The following is a 14,768-nucleotide window of genomic DNA, read 5'->3' on the forward strand; positions in this document are numbered from 1 at the left end:
TGGAAACTTACCGGTACCCCCTCGATCAGTATAAATAAACGAACACGGTCGTAAGGTGACCAGTTTTTCAGCCTCCGTCTCGAGCGATTTTATCAGCGATCAATACACAGTCTTTAGCGAATCAGTTAATACCGAGCGTCTTAGCGAACATTATTTTAACGACACGTATCGAGCAATCTACGGTTGACTCTGCATTTATAATTATTTTAAAATATATTTGACGGTTCCAACATCGAGTAATCTCGTTATTTAAACTATCACGCGACCAACCATCCTCCACAAATTTATTTAGAAATTCGCTCGGTTTAATTATCCACCGAACTAATTAGAGACGTGCATTATTTAAGTTATTTCTTAAGGTATCTATAAGGCATTATTTAGGATACCACGAAATAAGCTATGTCTATCCCGATATTCTCTGAGATTCGAATCAACTTTATCTAAGAGGTGGCATCAGGCACGCAAGAACTCCAGTGCGCCATTATTCTGTGAACACGGAGCAATATCATCTCAGCAATAACAATTTGGGTCGCGAAAGCCGTGGCTGTGAACCGACTACGTTTGGTTCCCGATTGATTCACTTGTCTTGATTCCCGCGTACTTTGGGTACAATGCAACATAACTGAGAACACGTATATCTCGACTTAGGGGTGGGATGAGAAGGCGGTTGCCAGAGATGGAAGGAGCATCGCTGTTGAAAGGGATACCTTGCGGTGAGTTCACAATCGGTATCGATTCGAGGTCATTAATGACAGTCTATTCTGCTGTTCTGAGTGGATTAGCGACGATCTGCCGTGGTTATTCGTAACTGACGAAATTCATAATTAATTAAAATTAAATATAGATTTTCCTCGATATGATATCGTACTTCTTACTACCATGTAATCTCTCTTGAAAATTAATTAATACCACTACAGAACTTTATTTGATATGCCTACAGTAGTTACAAAAAGTATTAGCACACCATTGTATTTATTATGGAATTTAGTTAATTAAACGTAAATATATCTAATTAGTTTTATTAATCCTTACGATACGCTCAGTATGCTTCATTTTCAAAGACATACAATTTTGTTATGATAAACGATCGATAAACGGTCAAAGTGTTGGCAAACGTATGCCTCCTAATTAATTCCCCCTTGCGGTATGCTTTGGAGAAAGAGAGAGAAAACTAGTTCCCCATTGGAGCTGGCCGACGTGAAAAGCATCGGAATACTAATCGGCAAAGAACGCGGTTTGGAATGTCGGATGAATGTGAATTCCTACGTGCAAATGAGATTGGCCGTCGCGGGGCTGCGAGCAAACGTGTTATTGGAAAAGATTCTAACGACAGGATCGAAGGCATCCCATTCGACGATCGACAGGCAAGTCAACAAAAGAACACGAGAAAGTAACGGACAAAGGGGAAAGGACGAGTGGGTGGAAACGTTGGAAAGAAACGAGCGAGACATAATGAAGGGAAGGAAGTGAATCCTTAAGAGGGCGGTAGACGAACAAAGGATATCTCGATTCGGTTTCGAGAATGTCGTAGAGTTATCCAACGGCGAGGATGGAAAGCGAACCAAACGAAATCAACGCAACGTTAATTAGTCAAGACGAAGGTACGACACGGACATTGAGACGCAAATGAAATTTACCGCCAAGTCGAAGCGGATCCGGCAAATTTCCTCTAGCACTTAACGTTACTCTCGGAATGAAATTAAACGTCCGGCTGAACTATCAGGAAAGATCGGAGAAATTTGAAAATCGGTCTCGATCATTCGTAATGGAATCACGATATCAAGCGTTAACTCGTTTCCTTCGCTACTATCAACAGTTCGGATTCGCCTTTTAAAAGAATTCAGTTCGATGGAGAGTTTCGCGCGAAGGTTCGAAGGTGGTAAGAAAATAAAAACATTGCGAATGAAAAGAACAATAAACGTGCGAAAAGAAAACAACGATGGTAGGATGGTAAAGAGAATAGACGACAACGGGAAGATGGACCGAAAAACTGACGTATCGCGCCGACCGAGGATATGGAATGTTTGCAAAGTAAATTTGGCTGAACGCGAAAGAAGAGGACAACTCGATTTCGAGTTTTAATCCAATTCCTTGCACCCTAGGGCTTTCAAACACATCGCGTCTCCCTTCATCCCTGATCGTTCCTTGTTGACTCGCTATATTCTTCCTTGTTCAGTCATCCTTTCTACCTTCTCCATTTCCTGTCTCACCATTTGCCAGGCATCTGTATTCCTGACCCGCGGAAATATTCGCTCCGAAGGAACCCAGCCACAGTCTCTCCAGCGACTATAACTCTCCTCGCATCGACTAGCCCACGTTCACCTTGCAAACACGTTTACGTAACCGTGGCCGCATACGCACGTACTCATGGCCACGTATACATCCCACCAACTAAGGATTTTCTGGATCAGAGGCACGAAGAGAGAGAAACGAAGTTTCAAGTCGACTCTATTGCCAACACCGAATCTCTGGACAAAGGGAGATACTGGGAAAATGTCGTTAGCGAAGAAGGGTATCATCGTAAAGGTGAGGCACGAGAAGGTGAAGCCATTCAGAACAGAAGCGTGGGATTTGTTGGAAGAAAGCAAAGTGTAGGATTTGCCCAGAAATAGAAAACTGGCTTCGATGTCTGATCCAGGTATATGCTTGAACACGGGCAAGAAGATTCTTTGCTTGTTACGAAGAAACAGAAACAAATTGTTCGGCAGCATGAAGGACGAACGGAAGGGAATAGAAAGGAATAAAGTGTGAAGTATGGAGAACGATATTGCAAGAAATAACTTGCGATACCATAAGCAAGAATATCGTTAACGAAGAAAATATTTTCTGCAGATTTCCACACTCGAACAAAATGGCTGATACTGAAACTATCTTGTGTTCATACATGTGTATACAGTGAACGAGCTGTATATAAATGGTAATTCGGTAATAAATGGTAATGGAAATCAATGTGATTACTTAAAAAGTAAAAAAAAAGACGATCTGTATGAATATGTAAGTCAAGCAAACTCTTTAGAAAAGAAGTTTTCATTGTTGACCACAGGGAAGGATAATTGGAATTGGGTGGTTTACGCGCGATTGAACAAAAGAAAGGAATTATTCATGACGGTTTGATGGGATATTTCTGACGCATGGCCTCGTTAAAATGACGTATTTCGTTATCGACGCGACACAGTGCGTAGAGGTGTGAAAATGTACCGAGTGGAAAGCGGATATTTATACCGGTCGAAATAAATCAACGGATTGATCCCAACTTTGATTACACTGTTCGTCCACGCATGGACCTATACAACCAATCCATTGATCCAAGTGCAATACTAACGCGATAATTTTTCATTCAAGTATGCTCCTATACATTCAAATATCCTATGCGCCTTAAATTTATGAAAAATATTATTTTTCATTCTCTTTTGAATATTTAATAACGTTTAATGCAAAATTAAATAGAAACTCAATCATTTTAAATGAAGATAAATTTCTATCATCCAACGAAGCTCGTCGCGTTATTTGTTAAATATAATACAAACACAAAATCCACATCAGAGGATAATAAGCGAGCAACGAGAGACAATGTCAACAAGGTAATTTGATCGAAATCGTATTTTCTGTGCCGATTTTGTTTAACCACGCGGTACAGCGCGACATCTACAACGGTGCAATTTTTGTGTAGCAATAATACACTTGTAATGTACAAGTTTATACGTAATTGAATGAAAAGAGGCCGCGATGTTACGTTCGTATCGCGTGCATTCCGTGGACTGCCAACCTGCCCTCTTCACGAGACTGTTATGGCTCTTTATTGAACGAGTTAATACTGCTACGATATTTAATTAGTGTCAGTTTTCGGTCGAGTCTCCGAGGATTCGATCTTTCATTACTATCACCAGTGTCGACACGATATTAAATCTGGTAATTTTCATACTAACTGGTTGATTAACCGAATTACCAATGCATGTGAAATACTGCATCTCTAATAAATGACACATCGAAATCGATATTATCCAAATAACTATCGTTTAGCTTTGAATTGAAGTTTAGATGGAAATAATACAGTGCGAGCATAAAAGCAGCTAAAGCTTCACACATTTCGAGTGCCGAAACATGTAAGTGGAAACACTCTTGAAGAAATAAAAATCTCGAGTCCCTTTTATAGCCATGCACTTTCAACTTGAAACTGCTTCTGTTTGTCTCTTTCAAAAATACGGTAACTATGAAAACTATATTTGCACATCATTGCATTTATCAGGCTCAAAAATCTCAAGTTCATAAATTTCATATCATCTAATAGTTCTCTCATGTGACTAGAAAAATTTGATACTATGAAAATGAAACGTAGAATTTGATAAAAGAAACGTTTCATTGGAAAATAACGATATGTACAAATATTTTTTGTAGCCACTGTATACGTTTCACGATTACAATTACGAATTTCCCTTTGTCTCATAAATATTTTTAATTGAATGAAGAAAAACAGAGACGAAAAATACAACGAAACTTCAATTTTATAATAGGATAAGGAGACCAGTATATAGCGATATCGAAGTAGAGGAGGAGGAATATAAGATAAGAAATTACGAGCAATTGTTCCCCAGAATCAGGAGATTTTAGATTTTCGAGAACCGTAATCGTTCATCGGTCGAGCAATTATCGCGTCACGCTTAATTCGATATTTCAATGTCGTAAACAGGAAGAGAGAGAGAGAGAGAGAGAGAGCGTATAATTGATATGGGCTTCCATCCGTCACAATTTCCATTGGAAATGATACAGATCTAATTACAGATTGCTCGAAGAAATCCAAGCTAAGAGGATACTTTCAGAGATTTTACGATGTTGGCTCAGCGTTTCTCTCGGCTTCCCGTAAAATTAAATCCATAGATTTGAGGTAGCTGGTTTTGCTCCTTCGTGATCTTTACATGAACTATATATATCGAGCCGAATACCGACACGTCGAATATCTCAATATCGAACGAAAGGATCGCAGTTTCTTTTGCTATTCGTAAAGAAACAGATTAAAGGCGGGCCCCTACCGCGACCATCGTAATAAATGTTATCCCTAGTCGAAATGGCTACCTTTATTCCAGTTTTTACGGGTATGTATATCGTTACGTTCAATTCATATTTGAATGACAATGAGCACATCGCGCCATCAAACTCAACTTCAGAAATTCTCTACATTCTATGTAGACGATCAAGAGGTTGAAGGTGTTTGACAAAATTTGAAGTACCATAGTTTGTCCTAATCTATTAGCCAGGAAAACAAGTTAACTTGTCACTAGGAATCCTAATTTCTTAAATTTTTAAATTCATCTTCTGAAGCCATTATTTGTGTCATTTCTTAAGATGTAAATGCAAATGTAATGTAATATGTCTTTAAGAAATTAAATTATAGGAAAACATTACACGAAACAAAATCGATTAAACAGAAATTAATCTATATTAATCAAAGAAGTCGGGGAAAATAAACAATAAACACCAAAGATTCTATTGATACTACTATAAATTAAAACACTAGATAGAACCGGATACGAATAAAACATAGCATCTTTTAGTACCTATGAGAATTATGTATAAGGTTAGATTTCAATTGAATTGTTCCGCTTAAATTTAATGGAAAATGTGTTTCCCATTTGTTTTACTAAATTCTATTTTTTTCCGTGTCGAAAACTTCTAAAGTATTTATGGAACAAACTCGTTATATGTTCTGCGAAAATTATATATATATAATATATTTTATATATATATATATATATATATATATAAAATATTATACCACGATCGATTGAAATTTATGCGAGTATTATATGCAATATGGCGACTAATGTGCTTCGAAAGAGCGCTCAAATATTAAACTCCAAAATGTTTAAATATGAAACTCTTGACTTACCACATCCAACAATTATGAATAGCAAGCCCCTGGTAATCTCACAAAAAATCCTTTATATTCTTACAATATTAATGGCAACACTAAAAGCCACGGTAAAATCGAGCGTAGAATTACACGATATGCGTATCACAAATTAAACTGGTAAACAGTGCTGCGCACGCATCATCGACCGGAATATCGATCGCAGAGCCGTTTCGTGTTAATTCTTACAACTATCGAAATGAAACGCCACTGCGAATGCGTCGTTTGTACGTTGTGTCGTAAACATGGACCCCTTGCGTCAATTACATAACTTATGTTACATTACTAATTGTATAACAAAGCAATCGAATTGCTTGTTTCGTGTGTAAATCGTATGTAAATTATAAGACATCAAATAATATACTGTGGAAAGTGTAAGTTGGAGAAATCAAAGTAAACGCGAAAGTGTGTTACTGAATCGAGTAGTCCGAGAAAATACGTGTTCGAAGTTGTGCGAGCATAATCAGGTTAGCTGATCGACCGGTTGATATGTATTTACTGGGATAATTCATTGTCAAGCAATTCGTGTGTGCAATAAGCGTCCACAGCATCGGAGTTTGTCAAAGTCCGAAATACGGAAAGCCAGTCAGATCGATGGATGGTTCGCGAAAGTCAAGTTGAATGGCGAATCTTCTCGATGATGGAACGACGTCGTGACAAATATTTTGGATGGAATAACATACTGTCGACTTCAGTTTTGCTTGACGAGCCAAGGTAAGCGAACGAGAATGTATTACAAAATGCTATTATTTATCTTGTCCTTATGAAATACCATTGTTTTCAACTATTTTATACTTTAAAGTCAGTGGCATATATTTTGTTGTTTTCCTTTTAGTACCCGACGTAGTATTTTCTGTGATAAGCTTATTTTATGTTTCACTCGTAACAAAGATATTTCGGGGACATCAAAGACAAACGAAAACCGTTTGCAGATCGTTGCACGTTGGATTATAATAAATTCCTGGCACGTGCTATTGCTAGCGTTATTTGGTGAAGCGAAGCTAAAGGAACTCCCTTCGATAAATATTACAGCACGTATACTCGCAAATTTGATGGAAACTGCGCGCTTGCTGGTAAAACAAACATGTCAGGGTTAACGGTTATATGATGGTTGAAAGCGTGCTATTAATCGTAATGCCATCTCCATTAAACGTTTCGCGAATTTAATCCGCCAAGTAGAATGACGTATGTATTTAGTACTGTAAATTTTTACTATGTTTCCTTAATGGACACTACATTTAGATATTCTGACACTACACATTTACAATATATCTTTTCATTTTAATTAGAAAATTCTACTTGTTATATTAAAAATGTTTACAGTTACATTTCAACATCCGCTAGACCGAAAATAGAATCTTATACTACTCAAATATCGACCGCTTGATAGAAGGACAATTACAATTCATCCATGGAATAGAATCAAACTTTAAGGAAACCCATCCCCTGGTAATGTAGCTAGTTTGCTTGTTAATCGCGCCCCAAATTGCACAAAACAGATCATTATACACGAATCAGTCAGTGTTCCCTTTCTTCCTCTATCCGGTAGATAGTTCATCTTCTAATCCATCCACTCCGGAATTCCAGTTTCATTTAAGAGGATAGCAGTTTCCATCCATTCTTCACCGATTACTAGCTCGACTGCTTCTCAAGGAGAGGGTGAATTAAGCTTGAAAGATGACGTTGGGACGCTCGTCGGATATTTTCCTTTACGATCAAATTCCACGAATTCGTCGGCGGTTCAGCAGCCTGTGCATGGTCTTATCGCTGTTTATGACATCGAACATAACGTTTCGAAGGAGGAGCAATCTCTGTCCAAGACTTTCTACGCTCGATACATTAAAGGTAACTTTACGATCAGGCCGAGTTCCCCGCCAAGATTGATTGAAAATGCCCGACTCGAAATGCGAAACCATCTCAGGGTAAGTTGATTTCCGTTAGTCGAACCTCTATCCTTTCCATCCAGTGTACTTAGGCCCTCTGGGAAGATTGGTCGGGCTCAAAATCAGTCGGAAAATCAGCTTTTAATCGAACCGTTTTATCGCGCGTTCGTTTCGATGTACGAGAGCTAACCCGGGCTACGCCCTCGAAGCAAAATCGAGTAGTACGTAGTTAAATCTGACAGCGACTGATGAACGAGTCGAGCCCGAACCGGTGTTAGATAATCTTTGTAACGTTAACGATCGCTATAACTGTAACAAGCTGGATCGACGAAAAACCCGATTCCGCTTCGATTTCAATCCACTTTTCCAATTTATCTTCTCTCTTCCTCTCTCGCCTGTTTTCTCTCGGCTTATCATTCATTTTCCAACTCTTCTCATTTTCTCGCTGATATATGCAACGACAGGAACCTTCTTGCAACAGAACGTTTTCCTCGTTTTCATATCGCTGCATCTTTCTTAAATAGCCGATAATATCATCTTTTTATGAACATAAAGTATTCCGAGAAAATTGGATGAAAATACCGTTATCCCGTTATACGGTTAATGGATCGCGGTAAATATCGGATTGGAGAATAATCGTGGTGTCAGAAGATTTAATTAATCAGTAGATGCAATTTTTGTAAGTCCATAAAGGGGAAAACGAGAAGTGATAATGATTATAAGCATCTTCGCATTTATATTCCCTCCCCTTTTTCTTAGAATTGATGACACGGGATCCCTCAGGGTTAAAGCTCAAATAGAATCACGATAATTTATGGTCGAGGTCAAACTTGATCGGTTAACCAGAAACGCACAGGTCAATTGACGAATCTCGTTGAAAGAACAGGGGTCTCCTAGAATTTATCTTTTACGCTGAATGCTTCAACTTCGAAACCGCATCATTTAGAAGAGATATATATGTATATTCGCGATTTCCAAAAATTACCGTGGAACAGCTTCATCCATGAATCATGTAGGGGGATTTAATGAAACGTAAATTCGTTCTTATTTAATCGTTCAATCTAATCTTCTTTTATGGAAATTTCTTGACCTTTTTGCTAAACCGTCAATTTTAGAAATGTTACCGAGAGCCATTAGTACGTAAGTTGGTTGAAGAAATGGACACTGAGAACTAATTGCTCCTCCTTGGAATCTCTGTCTGGTTCAACCTGTTTCTTTCTATCATTTGTACGAAGCCGAAAACCTTTACCTCTAACGCGAAAGCAAGCCAAGGGAACTTATACAGAGAATTTTATTTAAAATGAGAAATGAAGGTTCTTCCCGTTTCCCACTGAGAACAATACTTTCTCAGGAAAAAATTCTGTTTTTCTATCCACGAGATCGATGTTTTTCGAAGTGTTTTACTCTTGCTGTTCATCTTTGTCAGGGTGCAGCGCAAGCAAACGAAAAACAGGAAGCAGAATGAATGGAACAGAAATTCATGTAGATCGATGTCCCACGGAATCACACGTTTCTTATTTTTAATTCAACTATCAAATTTAACTGCTGTACGTCTATCGATAGACCATCGAGCGACTAAATTGCTAAAGTTTATTACTTAAAAGGCTTGGAAAGTTTCCAATGGATCTCCGATCTTTTTACACGCCCTTCCATAAATATACGCAAGAAAGCTTCGCGATAACTTCGACGTAATATCATTCGCAAAGAAGAAGAAATATCTGGCCGATAAAACGATAAAACGTGGTCTCGCTGGAAACTGTATAAAGTACGAAAGACTCGTCGAAAGCAACTCCCAAATTGTACAACAGTGCATGGAATCGCTACAGGCTGTGTAAGTTAGAAACGTAGCTTATTCGTTGTTCAAAATTAAGGTGGTAGTCGCGTCGACTACCATATGCTCGCGTTCGTTGGTCTTATTACGTTGGAACCGAAATAGCGAATATAGCGATGTCGGCGCGACTTTATTGCGCGAAAGAAGCCTTGAAGTTCCGGGCTTTCCCTGGAGATAACTCGGTTGCACCGCTACTACATCGGGATTACAATGTTTTACGCTTCGCGGAGCCATTTCTATTCCGGCAACTGCGCGGAACGGTGTATTAGCCGGTCGTTGTGACGTTTATTCGGGTCGTAGGGAAGCTTCTTAATACGCGCTAGCTCTTGCCACACCGGCCACGCTTTTAATAGCATTCGCCTGGCCAGGACTTGCCCCTTGTCGTTGCGTGTTCGAGACAGAACTTCGGTCGGCTTTAGCCTCTTCGACTGGTCGTGTACAAAGCAACGATGCCTGAATACCCTCGGGGAACGGACGAGAATTCCGAATAGACGGTAGACAGACCCGATTACGAGCTTCTTGTTGTCTAATTCCGCGAGCAATCACAAAGTACTAGCTCCGTCGGATTTATGAAAGTTTCATTAAAGAAAGCGCAGCTGCGTGAAAGAATATCGAGCGACCAGGCATTGTCGAGGCCTGTTTCCGGCTACACGAAGAGGTGTCTTGATTATGGGAAAAATGTCTCGTGCCTTTTCGATGACGTCGTGCTTTATCATCACAGCTGAGAGTTTCAAAATCGCTTTATTTAGTATCGACAAAGACTTATTCTTCGTTTGCTTGAAATTATCGTGAGATTACTTTGCCTGCAGGACACATAACGAGGCACAACGAGGAATAATAAGGAAGAGACGTTCAATTCGGCGATCTTCTTTTTATGCTTGTTTATTATTTAAATCTGGTATCTGGTATCCTCGTTACGTTATATTTCGCGAAGGATTGTTCTCTCGGTTTTATCGCCACGTAAAAGTTTCGCATCGGCTCGTCCATTCTTGATTCATGAACGACGGAGAAAAATTCCATTGAAATTTAACGCATTCAGTCTTAACGGGTAACGTTCTTCTAACAGCGAATTGTGTAACATTACAAAAAATATTGGAAATTCGTTCTGAGGCGAGGCAGCAACCGAATCTCATGGCCGATATCCATGTTGAAAGAAAAAAAAATCGCCCCACGTACGTTCGAGTTTTGCAGAAAATGGAAATTCTCTGTGCTTTTTATCTCGAATAGTTTTTGCATATCTCGTTCTCCCATATTCTCGTTCGTATCCTTTGTACATAATCATCAATTTCCCAGTAGAATTGATGGATAGACCACGACATCTTTTATAAAAGCTATCGACCCAAAAATAGCGGAGAAGAATTATGGCCCTGGCCCTCGAACGTTCTACCCGCAACAATAGCGTTGGCTTGACTGGTGTTTAAAAATCCTCGAAGAAATAAATAACGCATCAGAAATTAACTTCACCTGACTGCCCCTTCGTTTTTGTGGCAACTTTTTAGCGTATCAGATGTTCTTCCGCGAATCCTATTTCTCAATTTTCGTCTGTCAGAAGCAGACCAGTTCGTTCAATTACCCGCTGCAATTTGATAAGAACAAGTAACCTCCCATCCCGGCAATATTCGTTTCTTTACCTCTCTCGCAAACAGAAAACTTTATTGCTTAGCTTGACGTAATACTACTCGTCGACAGATGGATGGATCGCTTATTGGCCTTGTTGCTGTATCTCGAAAAGACGCTGGAGAAATGTGATTTTACAAAGAGATTATTTCGTGTGTTACGGACTTTTGTGTTTCACATAACGTAACTTTCTATCTGGCCTTCTGAATTCATCGGTTTTTCTCCTTATCGGCACACCATCGTTTCCAGCCGACCACGTTAATCCGCATCCACTTCGCTCGCAATCTTGCTTGCGCCTTCAGGAACCACGGAGAAATTCAAGTCACGTGAACGAATACTCGCACGAGTGCTTCTTCGTACAAAGGGGAGAACAAGATCGTAAACATAATTTGCAATTAGCTAATTTTGCTGCTCCGATCGACCGTGGCATCGACGGGGCAATTGCTGGTCCTTTCAAAACAACCGTTTAACCGAGAATAGTATCGATCCCGCCGTTTGCATTTTAACATGGAATCTGTTTCAGCCGGGGTTCGTTTGTAGTTCTCGTTAAAGTAATTCAAGGGGGAGACCCGTTTATCGCGGCTCCAACTTAGAAACGCGGGATCCGAGTTCGAAACTCTTTAACAAACGCGATTATGATACCGCGTTATTCCCAGTTTGTCGATTGTTTCGCGCGTCTTAAAGTGGCAAATAAAGTTCCGTTAACAAATTGTGTAAATCGCGTTGCCGATATGAAATGCAGGCTGAATGGGACTGGCAAGGGCGACGCGAGGACAGATGCTAAAGTTTTCCGTTGCTTCGTCGCGGCACGTCCATGTTCCCATTAAATATTTCTTTGTCAGATACGGGCGAAACTTCCTGTGGGAGGGTCGGAATATTTCATCACTATTCTCTCGTTGCCAGGCACAACTGCAACTCGTAATTATAATCTCGAAACCCGATCCTTATTTCAATATTCCCACACGCAGGCATGCCTTTCTCAAAATTCATTTCATCTTACTCCAACGGCACAAGGAGCAATTACTTTCGTAATATTATGCGAGATTACGTTGTTTAATCTGGCGAAACGGCGAAAGTGTCTAAGCAACAACGCCGTTTTAATAACGCCTCTTTTATACATCAAACGCTAGTAGAAGCAGACCTCTCTAGTCAGACGTCAGGCTGGAATCAACTTGCTACAATACTTATGTACGATGTGAAACTATACGAAGGTTTCAAACAATGGCAAGAAAGAAAGGATAAAATTTTGCAAGAATAAAGAGGACAAAGGCAGCTTACCTGACGAGTTCTCATCAGCAAATGACGTTAATAATTGAACGGTTTGAGGAAACAGTTCTTCGTGTACCTGGTACTTTCGCTATTCGAACGAAGTTATAGTCGTGTCTGCATGTATCACAAGTTTCCGCACGAGAAGAAAATTGTTCCAAGCTTGCAAGATATATGCCTGCTTTATTTGACCCATTCAGGAAATGTATACATTTAATTTAACTGCGTACACCTCCATTCTAGGATATAAATTATGTTTTCAAGTACACCAGTAATAACGTTTATCATTGTGCAGCTTCTAAGGTACAAACATATTTCCATTCATTTGTACGCGCGACAAGTGCGGCATATTGATGTATCGCGGCCGTAAAAGTTAGGAACGGATTACGAAAGAGAGTAAAAGGGGATGAAACGTTAAACTTAATGAGGTGAATTTATGCTCGGCAGTAATCGGTTTATAGAAAAATATTTAACCGCGATGATACTTCCATTGGTGCTCGGATATTCGTTAATAGACAGTTTTTTGGCCTACACTACGTTTTAATACACGAATGCACTTTAAGCTGGATTTTTCCCTGAACCCTGAAAGATTCAGTATTTACGTTGTATTATCCGTTTCTCAACCAGAGTTTCTTTCGAGATTTCGCGTAGCAAGGATCGGCTTTCCGATTCCTTTGGTTAAATAATAGAAGCTTGCAGAGAGAGCCTACTTTTCGCGAGATTCTTTGCGAATTTGTAATACGGCGACTCTGTAAATTCTCTCGGTCGAGAGAGAAACGTTCGGACCCGGAGTTGGGTAATTGACGATATTTCGCCACGGCCCTACGTGTTTCCATTACGATATAAAAGCGAAATTGAAACAAGAACGTCAGCGAGGCCAATCAATAATCGAGATAATCCCCGGGCGAAGTGATAGCGAAAAAACTCTCTGTTCGATCAACATTTCTAGGAACCAGTTAAACTTTTCACGAATGATTTCGAACGAGAGGTAGAAATACCTGGAACAAACGAATGGACCGCCATGAATGATACTATCTCTCCTTTGTTAAATCCAATTGCAAATCGCTTGCGCATAATGACCTCTCTGGCAAAGGCGATGTCGTGGCGGCGGTCTATCGATTAGCATCGGTTTACAGTCACCATTAGATTCGATTATGCAGTTCTACGGACGAGTTGCAGCCATTGGCAGCAGCAGGAGCCACTGCTGACTGAAACGCTTCACCGCGTCGCGTCGCGTCGCGCCGTCTCGTCGATATGTAACCGATCTGTCCTTCTAATTAGCCGACACCGCAATGCCAACCATTCGATATATGCTAATGCTCTCTCGTCCACGTGTGGCCCACTTTTCTCTTCTATGGCCTATTTCGCACTCTCGCAAATTTCTCTTCGTCCCGCAAATAGCCTTTCAATACGTCTGATCCGCATCTGGCCCGCGTGTTGCGTCAATTGTGGCTGCCTGATGATCGAACGACTTGCCATTCTCTACCTCGTCGGTTGTATTACTCGTACACAGACGTGGGTTGAATAATGCCAAGAGTATAGAGATTCCTTTTAAACTCGAGTCGTTCAACGACGCGGAACTTAACCCACGAGATTTCGGCAATGGTTGAGCCAATGGGGATCGAGAGCTTTTAACCCTCAAACGTTCTCCGTATTCCTCCGGTTCACTTTGCGTACCTTAACTACGTCGAACCTTTTCCACGGTTAGAACCGCGTATGGACCCTCGTGGCTTAGATCGACCGAAATTCCCGGGTAAATGGCACGGTCTTATCCTGATAGCGTTTTACTGTTTCATCCCTCGACGAATGGATCGTTACTCGGTGATAGGCTGGCAAACACCAAAATGACACAATGAGCTCGCCATCGTGAATGACGTTCATCCGAATGAACGACTGTCTTCCTCTAAGTATGCTGTGACCGTTGATGTGTCGAATGGACCGCTCGTAAACAACAACGACCCTGTCAGAGGGGACGAAAGTATCATTCGATAGGGTGGAATCGCGTTAAGGCAAAGATGTTGTTTGAGAGTTACAGGGAATGTCACTTGGTATAATTAGATCACACTCTTAGCTCATAAGTAGTAGGACACTTATTCGTTTCGTAGAAACTTTAATAAGTGACGTAGACTGTCGGAGAAACAATTAATTCGTTAGTATTTCCTACTTGAATATTCATTACGATATCGAAAATACGTGATCTCGAGCGAGTAGTAATTCTTCAAATTCTTACTAATTTCCAAACAATTCGTTAGGTTTACCTCGTTTC

General features: G+C 40.1%; 1 long non-coding RNA gene across 1 annotated transcript in view; it reads left to right on the plus strand.

Annotated features, from left to right (window-relative positions):
- The first annotated feature begins 6,007 nt into the window (after positions 1–6,007).
- Positions 6,008–14,768, plus strand: part of LOC143303616 (uncharacterized) — a 44,433-nt gene continuing 35,672 nt past the window's right edge. The window contains exons 1-4 of the long non-coding RNA XR_013060118.1: positions 6,008–6,619; positions 6,741–7,090; positions 7,229–7,354; positions 7,493–7,750. This is a non-coding gene — a long non-coding RNA (uncharacterized LOC143303616). The remainder of the gene's footprint in view (positions 6,620–6,740; positions 7,091–7,228; positions 7,355–7,492; positions 7,751–14,768) is intronic.

Source organism: Bombus vancouverensis, chromosome 15 (genome assembly GCF_051014615.1).
Source record: "Bombus vancouverensis nearcticus chromosome 15, iyBomVanc1_principal, whole genome shotgun sequence".
Taxonomy (NCBI): Eukaryota; Metazoa; Arthropoda; class Insecta; order Hymenoptera; family Apidae; genus Bombus; species Bombus vancouverensis.